Source organism: Ceratosolen solmsi, unplaced genomic scaffold (genome assembly GCF_000503995.2).
Source record: "Ceratosolen solmsi marchali unplaced genomic scaffold, CerSol_1.0 scaffold39, whole genome shotgun sequence".
Classification (NCBI taxonomy): domain Eukaryota; kingdom Metazoa; phylum Arthropoda; class Insecta; order Hymenoptera; family Agaonidae; genus Ceratosolen; species Ceratosolen solmsi.
The window spans coordinates 2,605,382-2,622,029 of NW_011948433.1; the positions used below are offsets into that span (position 1 = coordinate 2,605,382).

Consider the following 16,648-nt stretch of genomic DNA (forward strand, 5'->3'; position numbering starts at 1 on the left):
TACAGCATATTATGATTAATATTGTGTAGGAAGAGTAATTTTTTAATTTCTTATTGGTCCATGTAAATATAAAGCACATTGATTATTAGGATTAAATTTATCATTCTCATCTCTATTTATAATAATTCAATAATACGTGACTTCTGATTGCTCGATGCTTTTTATTCTTATTATATTTATAAGTTGTTCGTGATAGAATTCAGCAATGCATGAAAGCATCAGTAATGCATATTCACACATTTTTGTCTTGCAGACAAAAAATGAATAACAAAAATGAGAGACAGAAGGATAGTGGGAGCAGGTGGTGGTCAACTCATTCGATATAAAAAAAAATTTTTTCTTTTCATTCTACTCGATAATAAAAATATGAATAAGTGAATTATTTCTAGGAATAAGAAATGGTTGAGATTTCAATTTATTTATTCGAATGAATAAATATTATATTGTAAAAGTTATACTGTTATTGAAATTATATGAATGTTTTAAGTATAAAAATGATATAAAATAGTTATAAAAATTTAGGATACGTTCAATAGTAGAAAGTAGCTGATATTGGCACATGTAAAGCGAGTTAACTATTTGTAGCAAATATGAACATTATATATTTTTACGTATGGAGCAGCTGATATGCGAGTCCGTTCGTATTTTACATAATGAAATAGATTTTTCATTGTAAACATGAAAAATTCCTTGTCCTTTTCTATTAACTTAATACAATTGGTTAAGAATTTTTATAGCTTAATAATTATTTAAGTATCAAAAATTTTTATTATAATATTCATTTTAAAGTTGATGAGAGTGTTTTATTTCTCATACATTAACATTTAAAGAAGTTAAAATTTTTATATTTACTATATAGCATCGAGAAACTATTATTATTTTATCCATCTCTATGAACTACAATCTGAGACATTATATTGCATAAAAGATTCAACCGGTTAAAAATATACTTTGGGGAAAAATTATGTTTTTATTAACGAAGCTTAGTTCATAAAGAGAAATAATAGAAGTTTATTTCTCTACAACTTTATCCATTATTTCAAAGATAATTTTAAAACACTGAAATATTACTAATTTTGCTCTATGTAATATAACTTGCGATAGCGTTATTTCACTGTAATCTGTACATTATTCATTCCTTTGACGTAAATTTTCTTTTTTTAAATTGACACTTTTGCTGAAATAAAGATATATGTAGGCCTATTGATATTATCAATCATGTAGGGAGGAATGAGCATAAACGGCTATTAAATATCAAATTTCATCATTATAAATAACATTGAAGGGGCGAATTGCATTGTTTACTTGGAAAAACAAACATCGCCTTATTAACTGGCTATATACGATATGATATTCCTTTCCTTTTCTGACAATTAGTATTTATATTACATATTAGTCCTTTAAATGCCAACATTTTTTCTTCTTTCGATTAATGTAATTTGGGAAGGAATTAGAAAGGTATATCGACGAGATAATACAACCAAGTAATAGATGTACTTATTAGATGGCACGTTATGTAAATATGAAATGATTAATTGCATGCCATAAAACAATTATCCCTCATCGTGTCATAATAAATGTCATGTCAGTTTACTTCATCTAAATGATATCGTTTAAGTACACAAGTCACCAAGTAGTTGTCAACATTTTTTCTTCTCCCAATCCATACATCATTCATTCCAAACATTTTTAACAGACGCGCAAAACTTTTCGTTCGATCTTTTCACGCAAATAAACTCCAAATCCGCTCATCAACCGATCGTCTCTTTGTCTTCTCACTCTATCATGGCCCACTAAAAAGGATTTCCACTTCAATTCGTCGGCGCGTTAAAAAGCGTCTTAAACCAATATATACTTGCACTTGGGAACGGAAGTTTTAAGGGCAATCAGAGCAGTGCCGCATCTTCGCAGCGCCAAAACTTTTTTTCCGCTAAGGTCTCGCAAGGGTAGGGATCGGGATAAAGCTCGAGAGAGAGAGAGAGAGAGAGAGAGAGAGAGAGAGAGAGAGAGGAGATGAGAGGAGAGAGAGAGAGACAGCATGCAAGGATACGAGCGGTTAACAAGGGGAAGGGTGGGTGGCGCGCCTGCGCCCCACCCCTCGACGTTGCGGCTGCTAACGCACCGGCGCCTCGCGCGGCTACTGCCACCGCCGCCGCCGCCGCCGTCACCGCTGCCACCGCCGCCACCGCCGTGGCAATAGCCATCCTCTGTCAAAGCTGTAGGTTGCGAGCGCAGTACTGCCACGGTACTCTGGATCTTCGGTTCACCCTCTCGGTTGCCCCGTCTTCTCGCATCGTCTTTCGCCGGCTCGCTTCTTCCAAGTTCGTACCACCCGTAGCGGTGCCTCAATCCATCTTCTATTCGGTATTGCCCATCCTCTTCTGTTCGTTCCTGTCGGAGTCGACCGGCAAAGTCGGCCTCCCTACATGTTTTGAATCGGTTTCGCGCGCTAAATTTCGATCGCCGCAGCGTGAGATCGAGAACCTCGTCGCGCCTCCGGTGTTCGGCCCCGGCGAACTCGAGAACTCCCGATCGGGACCGGGATGCTAAGCCGGTGGTTGGATCTCGGACTCGGCCCCTAAGACGACCTGGCGAACGGGTCGGCGGGTCGGGAATGAGATTGTTGTCGGGCGCCGCTGGTGCGCCAACCAGCGGCTGCTGTTGTTCGTGGTGCTCGTGGTGCTGGAGGTGCCTGAGAGAATGCGACGGGGTCCCCTCGGCTCCTGACACCTGCCAGAGTCATGGGTCGAGGATGGCCGAGATGGTACTTGTCCTACTCTCAGCGATGTCACGAGGTGAATTGACAGTACGGAGTGCCGATAGCGAGGTGAGTACTGTCGTTTTTCTTAGCTACCTCGACTTCGACGATAGGCAACTTTTTTCAGCGGTTAGGGAATTAGGGAATCGTGCTCGAATCCATTATCAGCGGAAATTATTAATATTGCATCAAGTTCATCTAGCCTAAGTAATTAGTCCGGTCCATTAATTGTCGCGTGATTATAGATTTTACAGCGGATCGCGACTTATTTCATTCAAATCATGAGCAAGCAAAAGTATGGGAATACCTGTATGTCGAATTACTCGATTCAAAAAGTTTGTCATGGGAGTAATTAAGGTGCGATAGGCAAAATATTTTTACTTGAATTTTCAAGTTTAGCTGTTGAAAAATTTTGAAATTCATATAGAAAAATCTTGTTTCTCATATTGTATCTCTATTTTGAACATACTCTCTCATCTCTAATTATATAAAAAGTAATTTATTTCTACAAGTAAAATTATTATAATATTACATAAAATTCAGTTATATTATAAAGGAAAGGGGGAATTTATTTATTTATTTCTTTTAAAAAGCTTTTAATTAAAAAATGCACACGTGCATTTTATAAATTGCATATGGAATGTAGAATAAATGTTTAAACTAACGATAAAATTTCATTTCTATTCCAATTCTTGTATTAAAGAACTATTTGTTTATTTGAATAAATGTTGGCAGGCATTTTTGTGTATAGCAAATTGTCAATGTAACGAGCAGAAAATATAATTTCTTCTTACAAATTCAAAATTACTCAAGACTAAATTGTATATTATGCAGCTCACCATATATAATTATTTACCTCAAATAATTCGGATAAAAATATGCTTATACTAATTGTAAAATATTGGAAAATCAGATTATAAATATTGTTTAATGAACAATTACGAAATTAAAATAACACATAATTCTGATTTTCTCTTAGCAAAAGCATGATAAGTAGTTTTAAGTAGTTTTGTCTGCGAAGTTTACAAAACTTTCATAAATAAACATATTTGCAAACGTATATGTACAGATACGTAATTGTCTATAAAATGACATAGACTGTATTCTATATGATATAGTTAGTCTTAGGCTCAGGATCGAGAAATTAAATTTTACAAAAAAAAAAAAAAAAAAAATGAAGGTGTCTTTCAAATATTGTCATAATTAAAATTCATTACCTTTCGCACGATGAATTTTCAGGAAGTAAATCTAAATTTTTTAATTTTTAAAATATAAAAAATCATTAGCCATTTACAGTATTCAGATATTCGCGCCGAAATTTTTGAGTAAATATTTACTTTCTTCTCAAAACACCGTGGATATTATTATCTACAAAAGAATATTTAATTATGTTTTACATAGTTGTATTTATAATTTATTTGTATAGAGCCATTTGCAGTAGCGTAAATTAAAGTGGGAAACTATAAAATAGAAACTTTATTGTTACTTGTTTAAGTTACATTTTATAAAATATGAGTGTCTGTTTCGGAAATTATATCGTATTTATTTTTATAAATTATTAACCATTTCCAAAGTAATGAGAATACAAAATAATTTTGCATGTTAAGAGTGAATAATATTTCATTAATAATAAGACTGAGAAAAATAATTGCTTACAAATTAATGTCGCAGTATACGTTGTAATAAACTTAATATAAAATGTAATCCAAATTTTTATGTCAAAATATTAAACATCACTCTTTATTTTATCTTTCTCATAAAGTAAAATTCAAATAATAATTCGAATGCATAAATTGAGATACTCAGAAGTTTTAATTTTTATTTGTTTTTGTAATTGCTGAGAATTTATATCCTATTTGCAAGCATATTTTTGGTACAATTTCGTATTAAATACGCAAGTTTAGTTTTGTTCTTATTTTCTTTCAGATTTCATCCCATTAGTCTGTCACTTGTAAAGTAGGTTTTATTAGAAGAAAGCTTTTTTTTTTTTTTTTTTTTTTTTTATAAACATAAAAAATGCTTTACTTTCAAAATTAACAGCCGCAACATTATTTATTCCGCAGATAATACAAATATCATTTATATCATAATGTATTAAAATCCTTAAGGTGTACAAAAGATATGAATATGAATAGTTTGATGATATTGTAGTTGTGTAACGAAAGTTAGTTTGTATGTAAATACGTCTTCCTTTTCGGATTTTCCCTTTTAACATTATCGACTTACAGCAAATCAATTAATTTTAATTCGAATAAATTGTTTGCTGAATGTCTTATAAAACTACCTAAAAACTCTTTTATAGGTTTTAATTGAAATTTGCATAATTAGTTAATTAGCGATATACCATTGAATAAATTTTAATTAAAAATTTAGCATAAATCTGTGCGAATTATAATATACATTGAATTTTTTTTTGGTAATATTATGAGAGTTAGCGCTAGATTTGTATAATTATGTCGTTGATATTACGATTAAAAAAACGAATATACTAATTGTTTATTTTCTTAAAAACATTTTCCTCGATAATGATAAGAAAAGAATTTCTTACACTTTACCGAGCACGATCTAAGAAAAGTTTGTCAAATTAATTATTAATTTTGTTAACACTCAACATTATCGAGCATATATATTTATTTCTATCTCAAAATCACCTTTTAATATCCTAGTATTGATTATACATCTTTTAATAAACTATTGCTTATTACATAGAATTATATATTTAATAAGACAACTATGGTAGGTTCATATTTATGTAAAATTATAATAATAAATTAAGATATTAATATAATAGCTTTATATTTAATGTTTCTTAGAATATCTTATTATCTTGATTTTATACGTTATTGATTTATCGGTCTTGTAAACATGAAAACGTATTTCTATTATATCAAATTCAGTTATATTTATTTACAATTTATTAAACTAAATGTGTAGTCGAATGTTTCAATTATCATGTAATTTAATTGAATAATTTTTATGTTATCTTTTTATAACAATTTCTATAAAATTGTGTTGTTTTTTTTTAAACATTAGTATTCATTTATTAGGAAGATATTATTAAAAAAAAAAACTAAATTTATATTTCATTTAAACTATATTTAATATTGAAAACGTTGCTTTTAATATTATATAATCTATTACCATTTATGTATCATTATATATTACATTATTTTACAGTACAAATCGTAAAAGGATACCTCTATTTAAATAATTATAAAATTCAATTTAAAATATATAAACTTTTTATATACGCTAAATTTATTCAAAAAAGAAAAAAATTTTATCATCTATCATTGTTCGTCACTCAGTGAATAGACAGTGAATGTACTGTTTTTTAGGACGTAAATTAAATTTTGAAGCGAGAAGGAACATCCGCCGATTCTCTTTTTTCTATAATTGTTTTCGATAGAAAGCTGAAACCGATTTCTCGAAGTTATAGGCGGCGGTTCATTAGAGAACGAAACTCCCAGATTTGACGACTTTGGACGACGATGGAGTTTCTGGAAACAAATATTCGTAGTGAGACGAAGAAAATAACTCTTTTTAGTACTTTTTCTATATCGAAGGAACTTCAAACTCAGTTTTTCATCCAACCCTCATTGAAGGTCTATAACGTTTTTTAGACTTCAATTTCATAATCATCTTGAAAATTACGATTCATTACTGACAAAGTAGGATGTTTATTAGTGAAGGCGAATTAAAATTTGATTTGCAATAATGTGATGAATGCAAATTACGTACACTTAAACCATAAAAACGAATGATATTCAAGGCATAGAATGATATATATATATATATATATATATATGTATACGAAGAGATGAAAGCGATTTCGAATCTGATCTCGGATAAATTAAACTATTGTTGCTCAGAAAAATTAGAGATTGTTTGAGTTTAGATCTTAAAATGAATTGCAACCATGGAAATTTATTCATGTGATTATTGCAATACGAAGAAAAAGTTAAATAATTGCAATTTTTCGATAGATATTAAATTAATTATATTGTAATAATATGTCTATGAAAGAAGTTAATTAGTCAATTTTAATTTACTATTATTTTAAAATATTCTATTATGAAAATATTAAAATATTACTATGATTAAAATGCATTACTTATTGTGGTATATCTAAAATTAGAACAAAAGTTTCGAGAATCAGTATATTAATTAATTTTTCTGTGTTGATTTGTATTCAATCGGTGTATTTATTATTTTTTCAATTACAATGTTTGAAATTGTATGTCGGATGAAAAAGCTTAATAAATAAATGAAAATAAATGAATTCGATGGCAGCCGACGTAATAGAAATATAATGAAAGAGATAATATTATCTACATAAATAAATATTATTTTTATTATGTTTCGCTCCTATCAGCTATAATTTAATTTATAAGTTTATTAATATTTGCTACAAAAATTCACCTTTGAACAATGTAAGTAAAAATATGATATAAACATAAATATAAACACGTACTTGCATATATGTGTATACATACACGAATGCGAATATACCATAAATATATATATATCTGTTTCTATATGCAATATATGTGATAATATATAATAAAATTATTCAATTATCAAAAAAAGTAAATTAATAATACCCTTTATTACTAAAACTAAATTTGCTTAAAGAAGAGAAATATTATAGAAATCGTATAGTATGAAGAATTGTTTTACCAATGAAATAATCAATTCATAGATAACTTTTTTTATACATAAAATATTGATTAGATCGATCGATCACACAGTGTACAGTATCGTCTTTTTTTTTTTATTGTTAGTATCGTATAAAATTCAAGACTCCGTCAAAATAAATAATAAAGATTAAATGATAATAAGCGACATACGCTTATTTATACGTGAAATAATCAGAGTAGATACGTTGACCGATTAATAAAGATAATAAACTGAGAAGAAAGTAAATCAGGGTTGATAATAGCAGTGAAGCTCGAGGGCAAAGCTTTCCAAGATGGAATGAAAAGACAAGAGTACGAAATTTATTACTTGCCAAGAGCTTTCTAGTTGATTGTCACAACTGGAAATTTTCTTAGCTTCTCGTAGTGCTATTTTTTCGGTAAGAAAACAGTGTGCCACTATCTAACACATGTTCGTGCTATTCTTTATAAAAAAGAAAAGTGTCTCTGTTTGGTATAATTACTAATTAAATGATTGGGCTTAAAAGACTGACAGACAAAATCCCATTGCTGCCTTTAATAATTTTAATATCCATTGCCATCAAATAAACATGTGTTTATCAGATTGAATTAGATTTTTTTAAATTAAATTGAAATCTAGTACTTAGAGTTTTTAAGTATGATTTATTTTTTATTACGATATCAATTTAAGGTAATAAATGAGAAAAATGGTTTGAATATTTTTAATACCAAGTAAGATATTTTCTTTTCGAGAATCGAGTATTGTGAATGATGAATTCATAATTAATTATATATATTAAGACTCCGTGTAATTACTTTTTACTCGTAACAAGTAAGCTCGGTTAAATTTTTTCTTAGCTTGTAATAATATTTTAAAAGTTTCAATTCTGTAATATAATATAGTTAATAATTTTATAATAGTGTGCTTAAAATATTTATAATAATTGTGAGTTTGAAATACTAGAAAAGTTTTGTAAATTTGCTTCTTCCTACGCAAAAATGATATTTTCCTGGGCATTTTTTTTTCCCCCATTATTATTAAAATTTTAATACAACATTGTTGATATAATTCAATACAAATATAACAAAATTCTGTTTAGATGGGTGAGGTTAATGTGGTTTTATTCTTGATAATGCATAGGAAGATTTTTTTTTTCGTTGAAATTCTTAAGTGATTTTAACAATTAAAAGATTTCCTATTCTAAAAGCAAAACTAATATTTCAATTTTCAACAGATTTATATTTAGTTGTTAAATTTCTATAATTACTTATCTTATTATGAACATCATTAATGGGCACACATGTAATTACTTATTTCACGTTCGCTGATTCGTGAGCTTATTATGAGATATTATCATCAGATGGTTTCGCTAGGCTATAAAAGTCGATCATATAATTACTGTGTCTGTATTTACATATCAATTCTATAAATATAGTCGAAACATGATGAAATAGCGATGTCTATTAATAAAATAGTTCTCGTTAATCTAGGAAATAATGTTATACCATGTAGCATATCGCGTTCCAACAAATAGTATTGAAATTCGTGGTAATGAACTCAGTTTATCGAATCATTAATAAAGCATAGCGATAAATGTTAAATATTCGATGAAAATTTGCATGCATATAGTAAACTCATATTCTAATAATTTCTACATAATATTATGTCTATGAAAGTAGTCTACACTTTAATAACATCTGGTTTATCCCCAAAATATAAGTTTCCTCGAAGGAATTCGTATGGGGAAATTCTGACTTTAGTATTGCATGCCATTTATTTTTGGAATTTAAAATAAAGCAGAATTTAACGTCACCTAGGCTGGAGCAATATATGACAGGAGGAAATTTTCTCGGTAAATCTTGTGGCCGTTCGTTTGGAAAAATAAATTGAAGTAACTTACTTCATTCCAAATCCCAGAGTCGGCCTGTTTTATTCAGTGCGCGATGCTTCTCAAACGAGTGATTCACGTCAGCGCAAAGGAAGACGTGGAACGCTGACAAAACAAAAAAAAAAAAACAAACAAAAAAAAAACAAGAAAATAAAAAAAGCAACAAAAAAAAAATACAAAGAAAGCTTCATCCATTTTCATGTCCCATCTGTATCTTCAAAAATATCGGCTTAACTGCCGCATTGTTCGTCCCTTGCACTTGTCGATACCAGAACTTCGTCACCCGGTCTATTCACATTTTATGCCCTTTTTACGCTCCGCAGCATACATTCAGAGCTTCCACGGCTCAGGCGGCGAACTTTCTCGCGAATATAAGATCGTCTTTTTCACGCGATTAATATCATCTATCGTCCTCGTGAGAATATTCACTCTCTCTCTCTCTCTCTCTCTCTCTCTCTCTCTCTCTCTTTCTTTCTTTCTTTGTATTTGGGCTTCCTACTATTCGCTTGTGTCCTGCTGACTCCGGGGTATCTTCTTCTTGTCAGAGGCGTAGTTCCCGCCTGATGTCGCGGCCGAGCGACTTTACTACTCTCCTATTGCCCTCTGTGTTTACGTATTTTTCCCTAAAAAGCCATGACAAATGGCGACTATTCCCGGCGGAATGGCTGCTGCCCCTTGAGCTTAATGCCGCACGCTGCAAACTTCCGTTCCATCTCCTCCGGCCTTTTGCCATCCTTGTATGACCGCTGTTTTGTCGTCTCCCGGTCGACCAAGCTAATTAGTTTTTCAATGACGATTCGCTTTGACGAATTTTCGCTTTGAAGGAGGCGCACTTTTGTCCGATGCACCTTCTTTTTACCTCTGTGGTCTCCGACTGCGTATCATAGCACGATGCGCATTGTATCGGGGAATTTCACTCGCGTATTTCGGTTTCGAGCCAAAGTTTCAGTTGGTGATGCTACCAAGGCGGCATTCATCCGATTTATCCGAACGAAATTTGAACCTTGGATTTCGAGATTTTCACTCAAATCAATGATGCATTATAATATCGCACTTGGATTCTCCGCTTCGGAACAAATTGGGACGTAAAGATCCGTGGTTATTGCTTAAGCGCCATTTTCTTGTTTAATAATCTTTATAAAATTTACGGCCCATCAATTTTCTTAATCGATGTAAATTTAGGTGCGGATAGGTACGTAGTGATAATTGAAATCAATGGATGTATATTTTGAAAGCTGTTTTATTCTTTGATTTGAGTCAAATATCTTTCCAATATATCCTATATTTTCGAAATTCTTTTGTCAACTATATTATGCAGCTACGCGTTATAGGGAAAAATGGATAAATTTAAAGCTCATCTTTTATTCATGCAATAATATTAAATAAGTGAGAGAAATATATTAAAGGGAACTTAGCATATGGGTCAAACTTTTTATACTATTACAAAAACATATAATATTTTTGTCTTTATTCTGTCGTTAATTGCATACAATTGGAAATAAAACTTTATTCCTAAAAATCTAAAAAAGCTCGCTGGTTTTTTAAAATGGTTTTTCATTTCTAAATCTATACGTATATTTATAAGCTTTATTTCTAAATACATTTTTTTTATCGAAAAATAAAAAAAAAAATAAACCATAGAAATTCATTTAATTTTGCACTACTTTCTCTATCTCAATGTCTTTTTAAATACAAATTTTTCTTTGTTTTATGAAAATTTATAACTTAAAGATTGTGTATCGATTACTTAAACGAATGTTCCTATAATACATGTAAAAGTTATTAGAAAACAATTTTGAAAAATTTTATATTCTTTAAGAAACTTTTAAAGACGCTGTTAAAATAAGTACTCGAAAGTTTGTACAATAAAGGTAGCTAACTAGGAAATGCAAGTAAATTAGGGTTTTGTATAATTCAAAGTATATTTCAGGCAAAATAATGATGCAATTTACACATCCTTAATACAGTTTATCTAGTTTCCTAATGACTCTTTATGTTATAATTTAATGAACATGTTAAAGAAATAAATATTTTATCTGCATATTAGCTTCGGGAATGGTAGAAAAATAATTTGATACTTCTTCACACTATTTTAAAATTTAACAACGAAGAATACAATAAAAATTATCCTTTTTATGGAGAAAGAATTTGAATTATTTTGTATAATTCCACCGACATCAACAAAATTTTATTGTGCAATTTGAATTATCCGTGTTTTGTTTCGAACTATATTACGATAATTAAATACATAATAACAAAGTGCATATGATAAAATGTTTTATTTCTATGAATAATGAAATTTGTTAAGATGATTTTATATTAAATTTAAATATATCGATAGTTCCATTATTATTACCATAAAAATTCACTTATTCTGATTTTAAATTAATTTTTCCATATATGTTGCATTTTGATTTTAAAAAATCGACGTTACATCTATTAAAAACAATAATAAACTTTGCAAAGTACATCGTGAATTTATAAGCGTAAATACACATTGTGAATCTATACGAGGGTAAGAAAATTTCAAATTTCCCGACTCGTTTTTATCTTCTCAAATTTTCACTTGCCATTATAATTGAATTAAATCTAATTAATTAAATTCCTGCGTAGCAATTATACATGATTCACAAATGAAAACAGAAAAAATAATCGAGCAGCCTCCCATGTAAAAAAATAATGGCTTATTCAATGTGCAACTTAGGACATTCAACTTTATTTCGCAGTGTGCACGTTCGGGACAGGCAATGAATAATATTCAATTACACGCTTTTCAGTCAGTCTTTACTCCCTTCTACCTAAGATTTATACGTCGACAAGCAATTTGTATAACTAACAAATCTTACATAAAAAATGCTTTATCGGAAGATGCATGTACGCCCATGCGAAGATAAAGAAACAAATTTTGTCGGAATATCGAGGACTTGCGATTTAAGCAATTCTAAAGTCTGATTGTCTGTCTCGGGAATTGTGTCGGTAAAATCAAAATTGCGCTGCAATCAATCGCCATAATTTTAATTTCAAATCAAATATGTTGAATACGAGCCATGAAAGTTGTCGGCTCGGTTGTTTGCTTCTCGCCTATATGCTTCTCCTGAATTTGGAACGTAACACGAAAATACGCTCCGAGCATAAGTTTTCCCTTGCAATACACGAACGCAGTTTCCATAAGCTCAAACTGAATCAGAAGCACTTGAGCCGACTTACTTTCATATATATATATATATATATATATATATATATATATATCATAATTTCTAACTATTTCTAACTGAACAAAAACTTAGCTCATCCATCGCTGTTCAACAAATTATTTATTATTATTTATACTTGAACTACGATTTATTGTAGCTAACGGATGACTCTTTTCTTACAGGAAACAATTTTCGCACGAATAATACTTACATAATAATTTCCTAGAATACTTTTCCCTCTATTCCTATATATATATATATATATATATATGTGTGTGTGTGTGTGTGTGTGTGTGTGTGTGTGTGTGTATAGGTGTTTATGTACTGTTGTTTTAAAAAATGTTGTTATTCTGAACCTATACATAACAGTAATTAATTCATTGTTGGTAATATTCATTATTTTTGAGAAAACGTACGTAATATCATTAATATTTTTCAAAATTATGAAATTTTATGTTATTGATTATTTTTACAAACGTTTATCAAACAGTGTAATTGTGCATTTTATAAATTTCATACTTCAAACATTGAAGCAAATTTAATATTTCCAATATCAATTATTTGTTGGACATTAGTACGTATCTTAAAACTTATATATAAAAACAAAGTGTAATAAAAAATTTTATTTAAATTATTCAAGAACATTAATTATTTATCGGTAATTTTTTTTATTCTATACTAACACGTTACTTTATTCAAATAAGATTGTTCGCTTAACATTAAAGTATATCCCATTATAAAAGCTTTTAAATTATAAATGAATGTTTTATATAAATTACTTCATTTGATTGAATTTTATGAAAATAAAAAAGAATATAATCAAGATAATATCAACAAATGTATATGGAAATTGAATGTTATTCTTTTATTAAACAACAGATTTTCTTTGTACTCAAATAAATTCTGCACTGATAAGCATATTACCAATTAATAATTGAGTGCATTTCAATAATTCTTATCTTATTTATTTTTTTATAGATATGTAAAGGTTTCGTTTGTATACAAAACATAATTGATGCCATTTCATTGATTAAAGTAAAATTAAGTGATACCGTAACAATATAATGACTTTCTTATATTTGCAATATGCAAGGTTAATTAGTGGAAATAGAAATTAAAAATTGTCGTTCATTCAGCAAAAAACAACAACATGGCATTAAAATTTCATAAAGAATTTTTAATGAAGTCATGAAAAAATTTAAAATGAAAATATCATTAATAAAAATCAAGTTAAAATTAATGAAGTGGAAACACAGTGAATAAGTACACCGTTGTTTCTCTCCTATAAATTATGGAATGTATTACTGGGCGCTTACGATATTCAATGTAAAATTCGCTTTAATGGATTATATATATATATATATATATATAAAAAAAAAAAATTAATTACAATAGTTACTTATATTATGGTATTGGATCCATATAAAAAAATAAATAACTATAATGAAAAAGTTTAACTTATTTTAGTTGTTTTGTTTAAAGTATTGATTAGACTTTGGTTGAATTTTTGATTTTAAAATATAATACATTTTTAATCTAAACCTTTGATTAAAATATTTAAATTAAATCGATTAAATTATTATAATAAATACAAACAATATCTACGTACATATTTTGTAATGACAAGCGGCGAGTTTTCGTTTTATTATTCTTATCATTATTTATGAAAGAGATTCTGGACTTTCACAAGCCTTAGAATTTCAATGTCATTTCAAAGAACTTCTATTTCGATTCTTTAATGATAATACTTTCATAAATACATGTTTGGTATATTAAAAAAGTCAGCCTCAACCGAATGAATAATTTTTTTTTCGTTGACTCGGAGTCTTAGAAATTATCCTTTAATGAATGGATTATGATTTATCGCGAGCTTTGGCGTTGTAATCGTATAATTATATTCAAACAGTCAAAACAAGCAAATTAATTTCAGAAAATATTTGTCGTAAAAAGACACGCTCGCGAATAATTTCTCAAAAATCATCTTCATTTATTTTCTCAACTAATTATTCATGTATCGCAGAGATTTTTTCTCACGTGCTTGGTAAATCAATATTAAAATATGTAATGAGTCACGTGACCCGTCTGTCTCCTCCATACTACCCTGCACCATCAACCGCCATTGCCTCACACTAATTTTTTTCCATTTTATCTCAAGTCGGGCCAGATAGAACCCCTACCCATTCGTCCACGAGATAACGCCACGAGGAATGTAAACTTCAGCAGTGAAGATTAACAGGGGCTGGACCGAGCATAGGTACGGGATCGCGTGGCACTTGATTCCCAGCTGGCGGACTGCCAAGAACGCCAACAAGTGTTCCATCTGGGGGTGGGGGGTTGGATCGAGGTGGCAGTTACCACAGATATCCAGCGAACGCGCGGGCAAGGAATCGCTAACCAACCGCTTTAGCTCTTCTTTCTCAGGTGCTTTTTCCCATTCGCCAGCTCGGCGAGTTCCCGCAAGGGAATTCCGCGCGGTTCTGCATCGTCGGATCGCACTTTTGGAGTTCTTTCTTCGAGCTAACGAAGTTCCCGTTGATCTTGATCGATATTGCGTCAGTCTAGGAGATGATAGTAGAGCTATAGGCTCGTAATGTAGCGATAGGATACTTGAAAATGCAGGCGTGATGAAGAGTAGTGGGATTAGTGTAGATCTTTCTCCCGAGATCTTTCGATTATTGTGCGTGTATTATTATTTATCCGCAGAATCGAGAATAAAGGGCTTTTTCCATCTTTGTCAAGGAAAGATAACGCTCGGGTAATGGGATCAGCTAGTCGTATATCCTTTGGCAAGCTGCTTCGGTGATGAGGTGTTGATATAGTTGACGTGATGTTTCCACACCGTATTTTCAATTTCAATCCAAAGAGAGCATTGAATAGAAATATGAGCGTTACAGGGCATTGAAGCTGTGTATATAATCTGGATATTTTTATTCCTCTGAGTTGATTTGCTGTGAGAAGTGCGTGTATACTCGGTCATATTGCACCTTGACATAAATGACTCTTTTTCTGCGACTCTCTATCAATACATCATAATACTTGACACATAATAATCATTCTTTCCAACAATGGAATATATCGATTTTAGAATCGACGGTTATAAGATATTTAAGCAAATTTAGTTTACTAAATGTTTAACCGAAACAATAAATTCATGAAGATCGATTCCCATTAGTCATGCAAATTTCATTATGCCAGATAATAACTCGTAATTTACGTGTGTCGTTTAATTCTTAATTTATTACTATTCTATTTTAAATATTTAGCCCGCGATATCCCGATATATTTTTATTCGCAAAAAGTAATTAATTGTACTCGCAATCTAATTTCAACAAAAGCTTCCAAGTTTTTTGATCGCGCGATATTTAGAGAGTATAAAAGTACTTTTATAGCGGCTTCATTTATTGTAAAGTAATTTTTAACGAGGATAAATATATGTGAAATAAATTACATAAATCAAATGACAATAAACATTATTTAGGAACAATTTTTGTATTATATAATTACAGCCGCAAAAGCATGTTTCATTACTTATTTAAGAATGCTTATCCTTAACACATATATTTCATTCCCATATCTTTTAAACAAGGGGTCAGTAATTTTTTCTAATGTCTAAAAATAAACATATTTCTTCTTTTACTTAAAATATAATATTTGAAACAAGTGAATTTCTTTATCTCGTTTTTTAAAAAATAATGCTCTCAGTTTTTTAATTAAATTATCGAAAATGTGTATATAGTTTTTGAGATCTGGATGTATTGTAGCTTTAAAAATGCATTGTAAAAAATAATTTCACCAAAATATTTTCCTTATTATTTCTCTTATCATAAAATTTTGGTTAATTAATTACTCTTATCGAATTTCTTTTGACAAAATTGCACAATTAATACAATGATGCAACTTAAATATTTAAAACAATAAATAAATAAATTCGAAAAACTTAATAAAATTTATAAATATTTATTTTGAGTTACAATTTTTTGTTTGTGCTAAATTTTAAGATAAAAGTTGTTATATATTCCGTACAAATTTTTTGCGTTTCATTATAAATAGAATAGTAAAAAGTCGGTAGAAATTTTGTATAACATGCACAAAAAAAAAAAAACAAAAAAAAACAAAAAAAAAAATAATAAAAAAAAAACAAAAAAAAAA

The 16,648-nt window shown here is 29.7% G+C and overlaps 1 protein-coding gene across 1 annotated transcript in view; it reads left to right on the forward strand.

Annotated features, from left to right (window-relative positions):
- The first annotated feature begins 2,407 nt into the window (after positions 1–2,407).
- Positions 2,408–16,648, forward strand: part of LOC105364560 (5-hydroxytryptamine receptor-like) — a 94,881-nt gene continuing 80,640 nt past the window's right edge. Inside the window, exon 1 of the mRNA XM_011502522.1 lies at positions 2,408–2,827. The gene's annotated coding sequence lies outside the window, so the exon portion shown is untranslated. The remainder of the gene's footprint in view (positions 2,828–16,648) is intronic.